This window comes from Ornithorhynchus anatinus, chromosome 2, assembly GCF_004115215.2.
Source record: "Ornithorhynchus anatinus isolate Pmale09 chromosome 2, mOrnAna1.pri.v4, whole genome shotgun sequence".
NCBI lineage: Eukaryota > Metazoa > Chordata > Mammalia > Monotremata > Ornithorhynchidae > Ornithorhynchus > Ornithorhynchus anatinus.
Genome location: NC_041729.1, coordinates 93,540,818 through 93,555,475, shown reverse-complemented (window position 1 = coordinate 93,555,475; position 14,658 = coordinate 93,540,818).

Below are 14,658 nucleotides of genomic sequence, written 5' to 3'. Positions count from 1 at the left end.
AGGCTCCAAACTGAAATCTGCATGAAGTAATTGTAGTGATATTTGTTAAGTGCTTACTATGTGCCAGGCACTGTACTAAGCGCTGGAGTAGGAACAAGGTAATTGGGTTGGACACAGTTCCTGGCCCACATAGGGCTCCCAGTCTGAATTCCCTTTTTCCAGATTAGATAACTGAGGCACAGAGAAGTGAAGTGGCTTGCCCAAGGTCAAACAGCAGATCAGGGATTAGAACCCAGGTCCTTCCAATTCCCAAGCCAGTGCTCTATCCACTAAGCCATAGAGCAGCCAGATAACTTTCCCAGAGTCTCTGAGTCAGCAGTCTCTCCAAAGCTGTGTTCTACCTGGGCCATGTGAGTCCGGTCCTCATAGTCTACACTACTGCCCAGTTGGGAAGTGATGGATGTGTGTGGGGGGCTGTGGCCATTACATAGTACATGAGGGTACTATGTGGTGCATCTAGTCAATGACCTACTAAATAGCTATCTAAATGCAACTCCTCGATGTCTAACCAACAGTCACAGAGTTATTTAGGCACTGAGAGAAGCTCCGATACAGACTCTGGCCCATTGATGTCATTTTTTTTTCCCAAGTGCTTAATACAGTGCCCACAGTAAGTGCTCAATAAATACCAGTGATTCTTTAAAAGAACACAAACATGCCCATACCTACATTGTGACTTTTCTGGGAGAAAGGGCTTAGTGAAAAAACTTTTTCTAAGCACTCTGCTTCTACTTCATCCTGTACTTAGTGTATCCTAGATACCAGCTGGTTGACGCCTTAAACCCAAGCACACCTCTTTTTCCTCGCCTTTGCTGTCTATGGCCACAATGACATTTTTGTAGAACATGACACACACCAATTGGATAGCTTTACCTTTTGTTCTACTTTGTAACATGAAATTCATATTTGTAAAATAAATTTATATATAATATAAATGTGTGGCTATCTTCTTCTCTCAGGCATGTGTCCTAAAAATAATTTGTCCTTTCCAAAAGCTGCTGTTGCACTTTCTCTGTTGAACGTTGGTAGCCAAATTTCAATGATAAGCATGATGCAAATATTTCCCACACAGATTCCTTTCAGGAACTAGTTAGGGTAAGGTGATTATTGACTCAGATGATTTATTTGTCACATTTTCCTGAAGTGGCTCATCTGTCAATTATCAGAAAAGGGAAGCAAGTTTCTGTTTCAAAAGTGTTTTTTTTTCTAGGTTCCCTGCTGACCCACTTTAGGACTGAATTAGGGTAACTAGAGGTCAGTTTAAAGCTGAATATAAAGTAAATATCCATTGTTCCTGGAAGCCCAAAGGTGTGAGTGCATATAAATTGCATTTATGCATTTGTGAAGATGAGGCTAATACCTGTGGGATCCTATCTGTCCCTGAGTTGCATATAACACTGATAAATGGGCCAAACTCCCATCATTATTGTGTGCATGCCAAGATAAGTTTTTCTGCTCTAATGATATGTCCCATACAGGGCTTATCTGTTTCAAACCTGAAACTTAGATTATTAATTTTCACAAAGCCTCTGTTCAAGGAGAACTCATCACATTCTCCTTACATGTCCCGCCCAGAGAAGCTGTGTTGCTGTAAGCCCATTTTGAGAAGGGAATGTGTCTGTTGATTGTTGTAGTGTCCTCTCCAACGCTGTTTAGAACAGTGCTCTGAACACAGTAAGCACTTAGTAAGCATGATTGACTGATTGCTATGAGCAGTTCTTCAGAGCCCGTGGGCTGACTGCATTCTAGAATCTTGTTAGCAATCTTACCCTGCTATTTGGTCCTGAGTAGAGGTTTTAGATAATGCTAGCGAAACAGCTCAAGAAGCTGGATGTGTGTTCTGTGGTGGATCTAGTTCTCATTCATTCATTCGTTCAACCGTGTTTATTTAGCGCTTACTATGTGCAAAGCAGTATGCTAAGAGCTAGGGAGAGTACAATATAACAACAGAGACACATTCCTGCCCTCAACAATCTCACAGTCTAGAGGGGGAGACACATTAATATAAATAAATAAATTACAGATATATACAGATATATCTGAAATTTAAACAATAAATTGGGCATTACAACAGCTTTGTAGACTTTTTACTTGGTACAGAGTTTAATGCCCCATTGTTATGGCCAACCTGAGTAATAGTTGGGTCACCCAGTCATGTCACAGTTTCATTTCCCCAATATTCCTGGGGCGGAAAACTACTGTAGGCAGAGGCCAAGCCATAACCGTTCTTGGTGTCTGGGCTCTCCAGTGTGACTTCCCTTCTTCAAATCCCTGTCTTTTTCCTCCTACACCACCACTTTCTAACATCAGGGCTGTCCCCGAGCTCCATTTGGGGAGGCAGGGGCTGGCCATCTTCCTTCTCCTGGATTGGGAAATGATGAAAAAAGATTTCAGAGATTATGAATCTAATCTCAACAATCCGCAGCACTGGATTAAGACACTTGATCTTAACCCTTCTGGTTGGTTAGTGTCTTCAGCTCAAGGTACAGCGTACAGGCTTATGGAAATAGGAGTTCTCTATAGGAAAGTCAATCTGGTTTTCAGCTGGTCCATTGTGAATACTGCACCAGATGCCTTTTATGCCAAGTAACCTTTTCAGGGCCAAGCTTCCCCTGCCTCCCTGTCCCACCCTCGGCTCTTGTTGTATATCTCCTGAATTAGAAATGGTTCCTGTATTCTGGAATTCCTGAAGGGATGAACATGAAGGCTCTGGAGCAAGTTGCGGTGGGGAAGGCCAGTGTCTTTCCTTGCCTTCCCACCACCCCAAAATACTCTAGGTTTGGGTGGTTTCCAGTGCACTTATGTAAAATGGAATGTGTGACATCACTGCATCTGCTGTGTCCCCCATAATGCTGGTACCATCAGTGTCCACTGTGGTCCTAAATATATGAGTGTTTGGCAGAGGGAGAGAGAGAAAATCAATCAATCCTATTCACTGACCTTACTGTGTACAAACACTGTACTAGTGTTTTGGAGATGTTCACTGCCCACAGTGAGTTCACAGTCTAAGAACTGCTTCAACTGTTTGTGGCCATTTGGATTTGGAATGCCAGGCTGGGGTCTGTGACCCCCTGAGCAGCTTTTCCTACACATGTATTTCTATGGTGTATTAAAAATAATTTCCCAAGGCAGGTATAGTTATACTGATTTTTAAAAGAGATAATTACTGAAAATAACTAGAGGGAATTTCATGAATGATTGCTAAGGGTCTGCAAAATTAGGGTAGGAAGTTTGAACATGTGTTTCAATTTAAGTAATTATGCCCAGAAGCACAGACTTAAGTACCTCCTGTATAAATCATTCTATAGGCATTAAACTGCTGCATAGTTATCTTTATAGCTGATAAGGAGATATAAAGTCCATTGTCTATTGGAGTTTGGATGTTTTGTAGATATAAAGCAGTGAAGTACTCAATTATTTTGGCAAGAATATTTTTCTCAGAGCAGGTGCCTTAACTCTTAAAAAATAGCCATTAACATTTATGTGCAGCCAAATGACTTTCCAAATGTACGTGAGGCTTTTACAGTTTTCTATATGATGCCATCCAAATAACACCTGAATTCAATTTTAAGCTTAATCATTTCCTAAGGAGTTTGGTAACTGGTCAGTGGTGATATTTGGGTACATCCATTATTATTATCCCTCACATAATAATAATTGCGATATTTGTTAACCACTTATCTTATATCAAGCACTGTACTAAGCTCTGGGGAAGATACAAGATGATCAGATCCCACATGGGGCTCACAGCCTAAGGAGGAGAGAGAGGACAGGTATTGAATCCCCATTTTGCAGATGAGGAAATTCAGACAGAGAAATTAAGTGATTTGCCCAAGGTCACATAGTAGGCAAAGACGAAGCTGGAATAAGACCCCAGGCCCTTTGACTCCCAGGCCTGTGCTCTTTCCACTAGGCTATGCTACTTCCCTACCCACCCTTTAGGTGTTGGTTTTATCAGCCACATCCACCCATCTCATCATCGGTAATATCCTCTTAGTCATGTCTAATTGAACAGCTTTTTCTCTGAGAGTTTGTCTTCCTCTACTCAGGGATGGCAGAGTAACCAGGCAGAGTAATGATGATTATTTGTCTCCCTCTTCTGGAAATCTAATTCAAAACTAAATCCAGGTACCCTACCCACTGACGATTAATGATAATTATGGTACTTGTTAAGCGCTAACTATGTGCCAAGCACTGTTCTAAGCACTGGGGTAGACACAAGTTAATCAGGTTGGAAACAGTCCCTGACCCACATGGGACTTACATTCTAAATCCCCATTTTACAGATGAGGTAACAGAAGTGAAGTGACTTGCTCAAGGTCACACAGTAAACACGTGGTGGAGCTGGGATTAGAACCCAGGTCCCTCTGACTCCCATGCCCGTGTTCTGTCCACTAACCTGTGCTTTTAAAGGATATTTGTAATTAAAGGATGCTTGTATGATTCATTTCATGGTATATGACAGGAAGAAATTACAAGTAATATTCTTAACCTTAATAACTATGGTATTTGTTAAGCACTTTCTATGGACTAGGCACTATACTAAGCACTAGGGTGGATACAAGCAAATCAGGTTGGGGAAAGTCCCTGTCCCACAAGGGGCTCATAGTCTCAATCCCCATTTTACAGATGAGATAACTGAGGCGCAGAGAAGTGAAGTGACTTTCCCAAGGTCACACAACAGACAAGTGGTGAAGCCAGAATTTAGAACCCATGACCTTCTGACACCCAGGTCCTTACTCTATCCATTAGGCCATGACCTTAGTCAAATGCCTCTCCATTCTTTCTGAAACATAGATACTATTTTAGGATCTGTCCTAAAGATTATAGAATTCAAAATACTGAATTAGAAAGTGGGATCATATAGTACAGTGCTCTGCACATAGTAAGCGCTCAATAAATACGATTAAATGTTCAATCTCTCTACTTTCAAATGGGACCATAGATGAATCTTCTATGATTTATCTATAAGATTCCACTTGTCATATGAGAATGAGACTATGAGAATATGAAAATGTTATCTTCAAAAAAGCCCACACTTGCACAAGCCAGTGAGGGAGTGAGGGTCATCCATCAGTAAACTTTTTATTTCAGCCACATGATGTTGATGGAGGCCAGAGTCCAGCCTACAGTCGTTTGTTACAAAGGAAGTCTAATCATTTTGGTCCTTGATCTTTCCTTATCTACAGATGTTGGGCAAGCTTATAAAGGTTAAAAATCCCTATTTAAGCTGGCCGGTAAACATTTTCTAGAATCTACATTTCTAGTCTTACTGTCTCTATACTTACTGAGATGAACATTTTCTAGAGTCCAGAGACATGTATATTTCAGAGAAATGCCTTGCTCTATGGCTCCAATATGAGCATCTGCAATAAACTTTGAGGTTGTGTCTGCAGTAGATGATCTTCTTGTCCTTTATGACTGTATTTCCGAAGTTCAGAGAAAAAATGAAGCCCTGGAGTGTGAAAGTAGTTTTTAACAAACATTCTTGTTCCCCAAGTAGCCATAATTGCCAAGGAATTAATCCTAGTCTTGTAATGTACCAATATTTAGCTAGTTGTATCCTTTGGGCAAGTCACTTAACTTCTCTGTGCCTCAGTTATCTCATCAGAAAATGGGGATTAAAACTGTGAGCCCCACGTGGGACGTCCTGATCAGCTTGTATCCCCTCAGCGCTTGGAACTGTGCTTTGCACATAGTAAGTGCTTAACAAATACCACCATTATTATTATTATAGTGAGGAAGAGTGAATTGGCCATCCCAAATGATAAGCCTCTCAGAGAGTTCATCTTTTTTGTTACAATTTGTGAGTTTTAATACTTGGCCCTTTATTAACTCACAGTATATAGCCATGCAAGCTGAATTAGGGTTCTGACCTGGAAACTATCGTTCAAAGACAAATTAGAGGCCTCTTTACTGGAGCAACTGGGAAAGAACAGATTGTCCAAAGGTTTTGTTTCATTGGCTGTTTCAAATGTTCCTTCTGTCTTCCTTCTTTAGTTCAACATAAAGTAGCTATTTGGCGATTTGCTGACGTTCATTCTCCTCACATGTACCACCCAGCAGATACAGCTGTAATAATTAGGAAAGGGCACTATTCACTCGAAAATAAATTATTCATCTTCACCCTCTTTTTTATACCAGATATTTTCAGACTCTCATGAATTTTCTTCAAGACATTCACAAGGAAGCATTCATTCATTCTCTGTCTTTCTCTGACATAGATGAGACCTGATCACAAGAGAGAAAGTCTTTTCACGGGCATGCATAACATGCATAATAGTTCCATTTAATCCTTTGCTACAGAGAGAATGAAGTCTGTGGAGAGAATGAGCTTTTACAGTTTTGACATGTCAAACTGGGTCTCTTGACAAAGCACTGGGTGTTCTCCTGGTCTGTGCTGCCCCCAGAGAAACTCCATTTGCAGAGGTGAAAGTGTCTTGGCAGAGCTTACAATTTCTCTAAGATCCTGACAGTCCTTGCCATGTTGGAAAATGGCCTAAGGAAGATTCTAAGTCCCTGGGGTAGGATTGGAGGTGGGTCTGGAACTACCCACGTATGAACATCAGCAGACATGTTGTCCTAGAGAAAAGAAAACTTCTCTAGGCCCCTTCCTTTTAATACTAATAATGATGATATTTGTTAAGCACTTACTATGTGCAAAGTACTGTTCTAAGTGCTGGGGGAGATACAAGGTGATCAGGTTGTCCCAAGTGGGGCTCACAGTTTTAATCCCCATTTTATGTATGAGGAAACTGAGGCCCAGAGAAGTTAGGGGACTTGCCCAAGGTCACACAGCAGACAAGTGGCGCAGCCGGGATTAGAACCCATGACCTCTGACTACCAAGCCCATGCTCTTTCCACTGAGCCACGCTGCTTTTACCCTTTCACAGAAAGAGAAGTTAAAGTCATTTGTAGCTGAGATGTTTAGTCCATGTTCAGGGGCCCTGGAATGGTTTTCTTCAACTGATGCCCAAAGAAGAGTGGGCTTTAGTTACATTTAGTGAAGTAGACTTGGACTGTTTAGAGAATATGTCCATGTAGTCCTGAACACAGATAAATTCAAATTTATCAGAATCTATATCGTAAAGTCATTTATTCAGTCATACATATGGAGTGCTTACCATGTGCAGAGCACTGTACTAAACGCTTGGAAGAGTACGTTACAACAATAAACAGATGCATTCCCTGCCCACATTGAGCTTACAGGCTAGAGGACGAGTTTACAATCTAGATATAATAATTCATTCATTCATTCATTCATTCATTCAATAGTATTTATTGAGCGCTTACTATGTGCAGAGCACTGTACTAAGCGCTTGGAATGAACAAGTCGGCAACAGATAGAGACAGTCCCTGCCGTTTGACGGGCTTACAGTCTAATCGGGGGAGACCGACAGACAAGAACAATGGCACTAAACAGCGTCAAGGGGAAGAACATCTCGTAAAAACAATGGCAACTAAATAGAATCTAGGCGATGTACATTTCATTAACAAAATAAATAGGGTAATGGAAATATATACAGTTGAGCGGACGAGTACAGTGCTGAGGGGATGGGAAGGGAGAGGGGGAAGAGCAGAGGGAAATGGGGGGAAAAGAGGGTTAAGCTGCGGAGAGGTGAGAGGGGGTGGTAGAGGGAGTAGAGGGAGAAGGGGAGCTCAGTCTGGGAAGGCCTCTTGGAGGAGTTGAGTTTTAAGTAGGGTTTTGAAGAGGGGAAGAGAATCAGTTTGGCGGAGGTGAGGAGGGAGGGCGTTCCGGGACCGCGGGAGGACGTGGCCCGGGGGTCGACGGCGGAATAGGCGAGACCGAGGGACGGTGAGGAGGTGGGCGGCAGAGGAGCGGAGCGTGCGGGGTGGGCGGTAGAAAGAGAGAAGGGAGGAGAGGTAGGAAGGGGCAAGGTGATGGAGAGCCTTGAAGCCTAGAGTGAGGAGTTTTTGTTTGGAGCGGAGGTCGATAGGCAACCACTGGAGTTGTTTAAGAAGGGGAGTGACATGCCCAGATCGTTTCTGCAGGAAGATGAGCCGGGCAGCGGAGTGAAGAATAGACCGGAGCGGGGCGAGAGAGGAGGAAGGGAGGTCAGAGAGAAGGCCGACACAGTAGTCTAGCCGGGACATAACGAGAGCCCGTAGCAGTAAGGTAGCCGTTTGGGTGGAGAGGAAAGGGCGGATCTTGGCGATATTGTAAAGGTGAAACCGGCAGGTCTCGGTAACGGATAGGATGGGTGGGGTGAACGAGAGAGATGAGTCAAGGATGACACTGAGATTGCGGGCCCGAGAGACGGGAAGGGTGGTCGTGCCATCGACGGTGATAGAGAAGTCTGGGAGAGGACCGGGTTTGGGAGGGAAGATGAAGAGCTCAGTCTTGCTCACGTTGAGTTTTAGGTGGCGGGCCGACATCCAGGTGGAGACGTCCCGGAGGCAGGAGGAGATGCGAGCCCGAAGGGAGGGGGAGAGGACAGGGGCGGAGATGTAGATCTGCGTGTCATCTGCGTAGAGATGGTAGTCGAAGCCGTGAGAGCGGATGAGTTCACCGAGGGAGTGAGTGTAAATGGAGAACAAAAGAGGGCCAAGAACTGACCCTTGAGGAACTCCAACAGTTAAAGGATGGGAGGGGGAGGAGGCGCCAGTGAAGGAGACTGAGAATGACCGGCCAGAGAGGTAAGAGGAGAACCAGGAGAATAATAATAATGTTGGTATTTGTTAAGCGCTTACTATGTGCAGAGCACTGTTCTAAGCGCTGGGGTAGACACAGAGTAATCAGTTGTCCCACATAAGGCTCACAGTCTTCATCCCCATTTTACAGATGAGGTAACTGAGGCACAGAGAAGTTAAGTGACTTGCCCATAGTCACACAGCTGACAAGTGGCAGAGCCGGGATTCGAACCCATGACCTTCTGCCAGGACAGGAGCATGCATTAGCTCACAGTAGTAATACCATATTAGAGAAAGTGACTTTTAGGGTTTGAAGTTAGATTTGGGTTTGTGATCATCCTGAAGCTCGTTTAAGAAGCGCAACAAGACTTTAAACAGGGAAACCCTGATAACAGCAGACCAAGAGGAGAGAAGAAAAGGCGATGGTGTATCCCCTCTACTGGTATGATGTGGAATAACCCTCATTCAGGAAACTCAGTGTCCCTGGAAAGACATTTGCTAGAAAAGGATAGTTGGTTTTTTCATGGCTTCTTAGCGTTTACTATGTGCCAGACACTGTACTAAGAGCTGGGATAGAAATAAGCTAATCAGGTTGGACATAGTCCACGTCTCACACGAGGCTCACAGTCTTAATCCCCATTTTATGTACGAGGGAACCGAGGCACAGAGAAGTTAGAGCACTAGCTGTTAGAAAGCAGTGTGGCTGAGTGGAAAGAGCCCGGGCTTGGGAGTCAGAGGTCATAGGTTCTAATCCCGACTCCGCCACTTGTCAACTGTGTGACTTTGGGCAAGTCACTTAACTTCTCTGGGCCTCATCTGTAAAATGGAGATTGAGACTGTGAGCCCCAGGTGGGACAGGGACTGTGTCCAACCCAATCTGCTTGTATCCACCCCAGTGCTTAGTACAGTGCCTGGCACATACTTAAGCACTTAACAAATGCCATAATAAATAATAAGGTCACGCAGCAGACAAGTGGCAGAACCGGGATTGAAACCCAGGTCTTTCTGACTCCCAAGCCCCTGCTCTATCCCAAGGAAACAATGCTCCTTTATTGGAGGAGCAGTCTAGGTATTTGCTAGAAGAGTTCACAGCTCGTTGTGGGCAAGGAAGGTGACTATTTATTGTTATATTATATTCTCCCAAATGCTCAGTACAGAGCACTGAAACATCACATATACTATCCATACTCTCTTCTGTTTCCCCCTATGATACTCCCTTGGAACTGAGGCACTGCTAGACTGACAATCAGGAGTGACACCTGCCAGATTGATACTTGCTTTATGATTTCTCCTCTGCTTCCAGGAACATTCATAGATCAATGAGTATATTTTTTGCCTCCAAACCCTTTTGAGCTCTGGGTGCTCTGAGTAACACTAAAAAGAAACAAAAGAATAGTGAGCCATAGATGAAGCCTGCATAAACCCAATCAGGTGACTCTATATAATAGAAAAAAAGAAACCGTTAAAAATCCTAAATGCGGTTACATCTCTATGACCTCTGGATTATCTGTTCTGTTTTGTACTGTTTGGTGCTAAGTGCTAATGACCTTACGAAGAATGTGAAAGGAAGAATTTCAAAGGAGAACACACAATACAGCACATTTGTGAATGCAATTAACCAGGTAAGCAAATGACCTTCATTTCAAATCTTAAGCCACATTCAAGTAATTCCAGCCACATAGACCAGCCTGGCCTGTGACAGAGGGATGGAGGTATTTCTCCTCAACAAGTGGCCTTGGGAAGAACATGAAAATCTGACTCTGCCTAGATGGAAACAGCAACAGGCACTGCAAGAACATCTGCAGAGGAAAAAAACAAAGCGGTGCATACATTTTTTAGATGGACTGCTGGTTAAATGATGGCCTTTGTCATCTTTTCAACTGTAGTAACTGCATGCTTTACTATTAGTAGTCATCTTTGACCCCGAAAGGCAGATCTATTACCTGAAAGGCCCCTTGAAGATTTCTATGGAGAGCTGGAGAAATGCAGTGTGATTTCAGATAGTTCAACATACACAACCCAAATATAAGACTATAAGTAGCATCATTACAGTAAAGTCAATGTACTATCTCTAAAGCTGTAACACTTTGCTACCATCATTAGCTACATGGCTTCAACTCTGCAATATTTTACTCTTCCAAGTGCTTAGTACAGTGCTCTGCACAGAGTAGGCTCTCAGTAAAAACCACTGATGATGGATAGTCAGTTATTCATTCATTCAATCTTATTTATTGAGCACTTCCTTTGTGCAGAGCACTGTACTAAGCGCTTGGAATGTACAATTTGGCAACATATAGAGACGATCCCTGCCCAACAACAGGCTCACAGTCTAAAAGGGGGAGATGGACAACAAAACAAGTAAGTAGGCAGGCATCAGTACCATCAAAATAAATAGAATCATAGATATATACACATCATTAATAAAATAGAGTAATAAATAATATATACAAATATAAACAAGTGCTGTGGGGAAGGGAAGGGGGTAGAGCAGAGGGAGGGAGTAGGGGGAATGGGGAGGGGAGGAGGGGCAGAGGGAAAGGGAGGGCTCAGTCTGGGAAAGCCTCCTGAAGGAGGTGAACTCTCAGTAGGGCTTTGAAGAGGGGAAAAGAGTTAGTTTGGCAGAGGTGAGTAGGGGGGACATTCCAGATCAGTGGTAGGATATGGGCTAGGAATCGATGGTGGACTGGCGGGAACGAGGCACAGTGAGGAGGTTAGCGACAGAGGAGCTGCGCTGTAGGAGGAGAGGAAGGGAGGAGGGGGTAAGGTGATGGAGAGCTCTGAAGCCAAGAGTGAGGAGTTTTTGCTTCATGTGAAGGTTGATAGGCAACCACTGGAGATTTTTGAGGAGAGGAGTGACATGCGCAGAGCATTTCTGTAGAAAGATAATCTGGGCAGCAGAGTAAGTATTGACTGAAGCGGTGAGAGATAGGAGGGTGGGAGATCAGAAAGGAAGCTGATGCATTAACCCAGTCAGATTAGTGATGAGAGATTGTCCCAGAAAGGTAGCAGCTTGGATGTAGAGGAAAGGGAGGATCTTGGCGATGTTGTGAGAGTGAGACCGCAAGGTTTTGGTGACGGATTGAATGTGTGGGGTGAATGAGAGAGCAGAGTCAAGGATGACACTGAAGTTGTGGACTTGTGAGATGGGAAAGATGGTAATGCCATCCACAGTGACAGAAAAGTCAGGGAGAGGACAGTGTTTGGAAAGGAAGATAAGGAGCTCAGTCTTGGACATGCTGAGTTTTAGGTGGCAGGCAGACATCCATCCAAACCCTGTCTTCCCCCTGACTTTTCCTTATCATTATCCTTGACCCATCTCTCTCATTCAACCCACATATTCAATCTAATACCTTGTTGGTTCAATCTTCACAGCATCATTAAAATCCATACTTTCTTCTCCATACAAATAATAATGTAATAATATGGTAACTTATCCTTATTCTTATACACTTATCCTATTCTGCCTTTTTTGCTATATCAGCCTCCTTGCTGACCTCCCTGTTACCCATACCTTGGCATAATACCTTGGCATTATCCCTGTTTCCTGTCTCTCCCCACTCTATCTGTTCTTCACTCTGTTGCCCAGCTCATTTATCCACAAAAACATTCAGTCCATGTTGCCCCACTTCTCAAGAACTTCTAGTGGTTGCCCATCCACCTCCGCATAAAACAGAAACTCCTAATCATCAGCTTTAAAACATTCAATCACCTTGCCCCCTCCTATGTCACCTTGCTACTCACCTACTACAACCCAGCCTGCACAGTTCACTCCTTTAATGCCTACCAATTTACTGTAACTCAACCTCATCTACCTTGCCACTGATCTCTTGCCCATGTTCTGCCTCTGGTCTGGAACACCCTCATTCATTCATTCATTCATTCATATTTATTGAGCACTTATTGTGTGCAGAGCTCTGTACTAAATGCTTGGAAAGTACAATTCAGCAATGAATAGAGTCCATCCCTGCCCACAATGGGCTCACAGTCCAGAGGGGGAAGATAGACATCAAAACAAGTAAACAGGTATCAATAGCATCAATATAAATAGAATTATAAATATATACACATCACTACTATAAATAGAATTATAAATATGCACATATGTACACAAGTGCTGTGATTGGGGATGGGTTAGAGTGAAAGGAGTAAGTCAGGTCAATGGGGAAGGGACGGGGAGCAAAGGAAAAGGGGGACTTAGTCTGGGAAAGCCTCCTGGAGGAGGTGAGCCTTCAGTAGGGCTTTGAAGGGGGGAAGTGTGACTGTTTGGTGGATTTAAGGAGTGAGGGTATTCCAAGCCATAGGTAAAACATGGGCCCAGGGGTCAACGGCAGGACAGGTGAGAATGAGGCACGGTGAGAAGGTTAGCACCAGAGAAGCGGAGGGTGTGGGCTGGGTTGTAGAAGCAGAAAAAGGAGGTGAGGTAATAACGGGCAAGGTGATGGAGAGAAGTTTTTGCTTGAGTTTTATCTGTCCTATCTGACAGACAATTACTGTTCCCACCTTCCAAGCCTTATTGAAGGCACATCTCCCCCAAGAGGCCTTCCCAGGGTCAGCCCTCATTCCTTTTCTCCCACTCCCTTCTGTATCGCCCTGATTTGTTCTCTTTATTCACTGCTCCCCACTCAGCCCACAACACTTATGTATGTGGTGAGCTCACAACAAGTTGCCTTATTAGTGACTGTTTGTGCTCCAGAGAAAAACAACAAGCAAGAGACTCGTGAAGACACTGATGGGCTTAACTTGAGGGCAGGTGATTGCGGGCCTATGGGGGTGGAGGATGGAGGGCGGCCTGGCTTTCTCTCCCTGTTCTACCTGGTAACAGGCCTGGACCAATCAGTGACTGCTATGTAGAGCCCCAGCTGTGATGCCTAATACAGATAAAAGGCATTCACTTTGAATCACTAGGAGGAATACAGAAGGGGAGCTTAGATGAGAAGTAGGCAAAGAAAAATAATCACTGGAGTAGCAGAAGGCATCAGCACTTGGAAACAGAAAGAAGATGCATCAGAAGAACAGCCTCCTTTGACCACAGACTGGTATTGGACCCTTGGTGGAGTGAGTATGGGTAAGTGTCACTCCCTTGCATGTTGGTAAAACTAAGTAAAAAACTTTCCATAATTACCTTGGTAATCAAATGTGTGGTATGACAGTACTATGTGTCACTGAGGCTCCCCTGGTCCTGGTTGGTATGTGCTGGTAGGGTGCTTGTGACAATGTACATATCCGTAAGTTATTTATTTATAGTATCATCTGTCTTCCCCTCCAGACTGTCAGCTCATTTTGTCTGTTATATTGTTATATTTTCTCTCCCAAGCATTTAGTTCAGTTCTCTGCACCCAGTAACTGCTCCATAAATATGACTGATTGGAAGATTCGCCTGTCTTTTGTTGCAATGAAATCATAGTGAAATCACAGAGACAGAGAGACAAAGAAAGAGAAAATGTTTCCAAAAAATCAAAACCCTACATCCTGGCTTCTTCACATGAGGGGGTAGGGGAGGGAGAACTGCCTCTGCCACCCCCACATGCCTCACAATGCCTTGAGAAGCATTATGGCATAGTGGATACAGCAAGGACCTGGGAGACAGAAGGTCAAGAGTTCTATGTGTTAAACACTGTTTTAGTGGGTGTTGGTGCAAATTAATTAGTTTGGACACAGTTGCTGTCTCACATGGGGTTCACAGTCTAAGAGGGAGAACAGCTATCCCCATTTTACAGTGGAGGAAACTGAGGCACCCAGCAGTTAAGTGATGTGGCCACGGTCTTCCAGCAAGCAAATGGCAGAGCTGGAATTAAAACCCAGGTCCTTCTGACTTCCAGATTCATTGTCTCTCCACTAGGCCATGCTGCTCCTATCTCCTCTAGACTGTAAACTTGTTGTGGGCAGGGAACGTGTCTACCAATTCTGTTGTATTGTACTGTCCCGAGCCCTAAAGTACAGTGCTTTGTTTTCATTCAGATTAATACCACTTATGCTTGACTGATTGAATTTAGAAAACTTATGTGA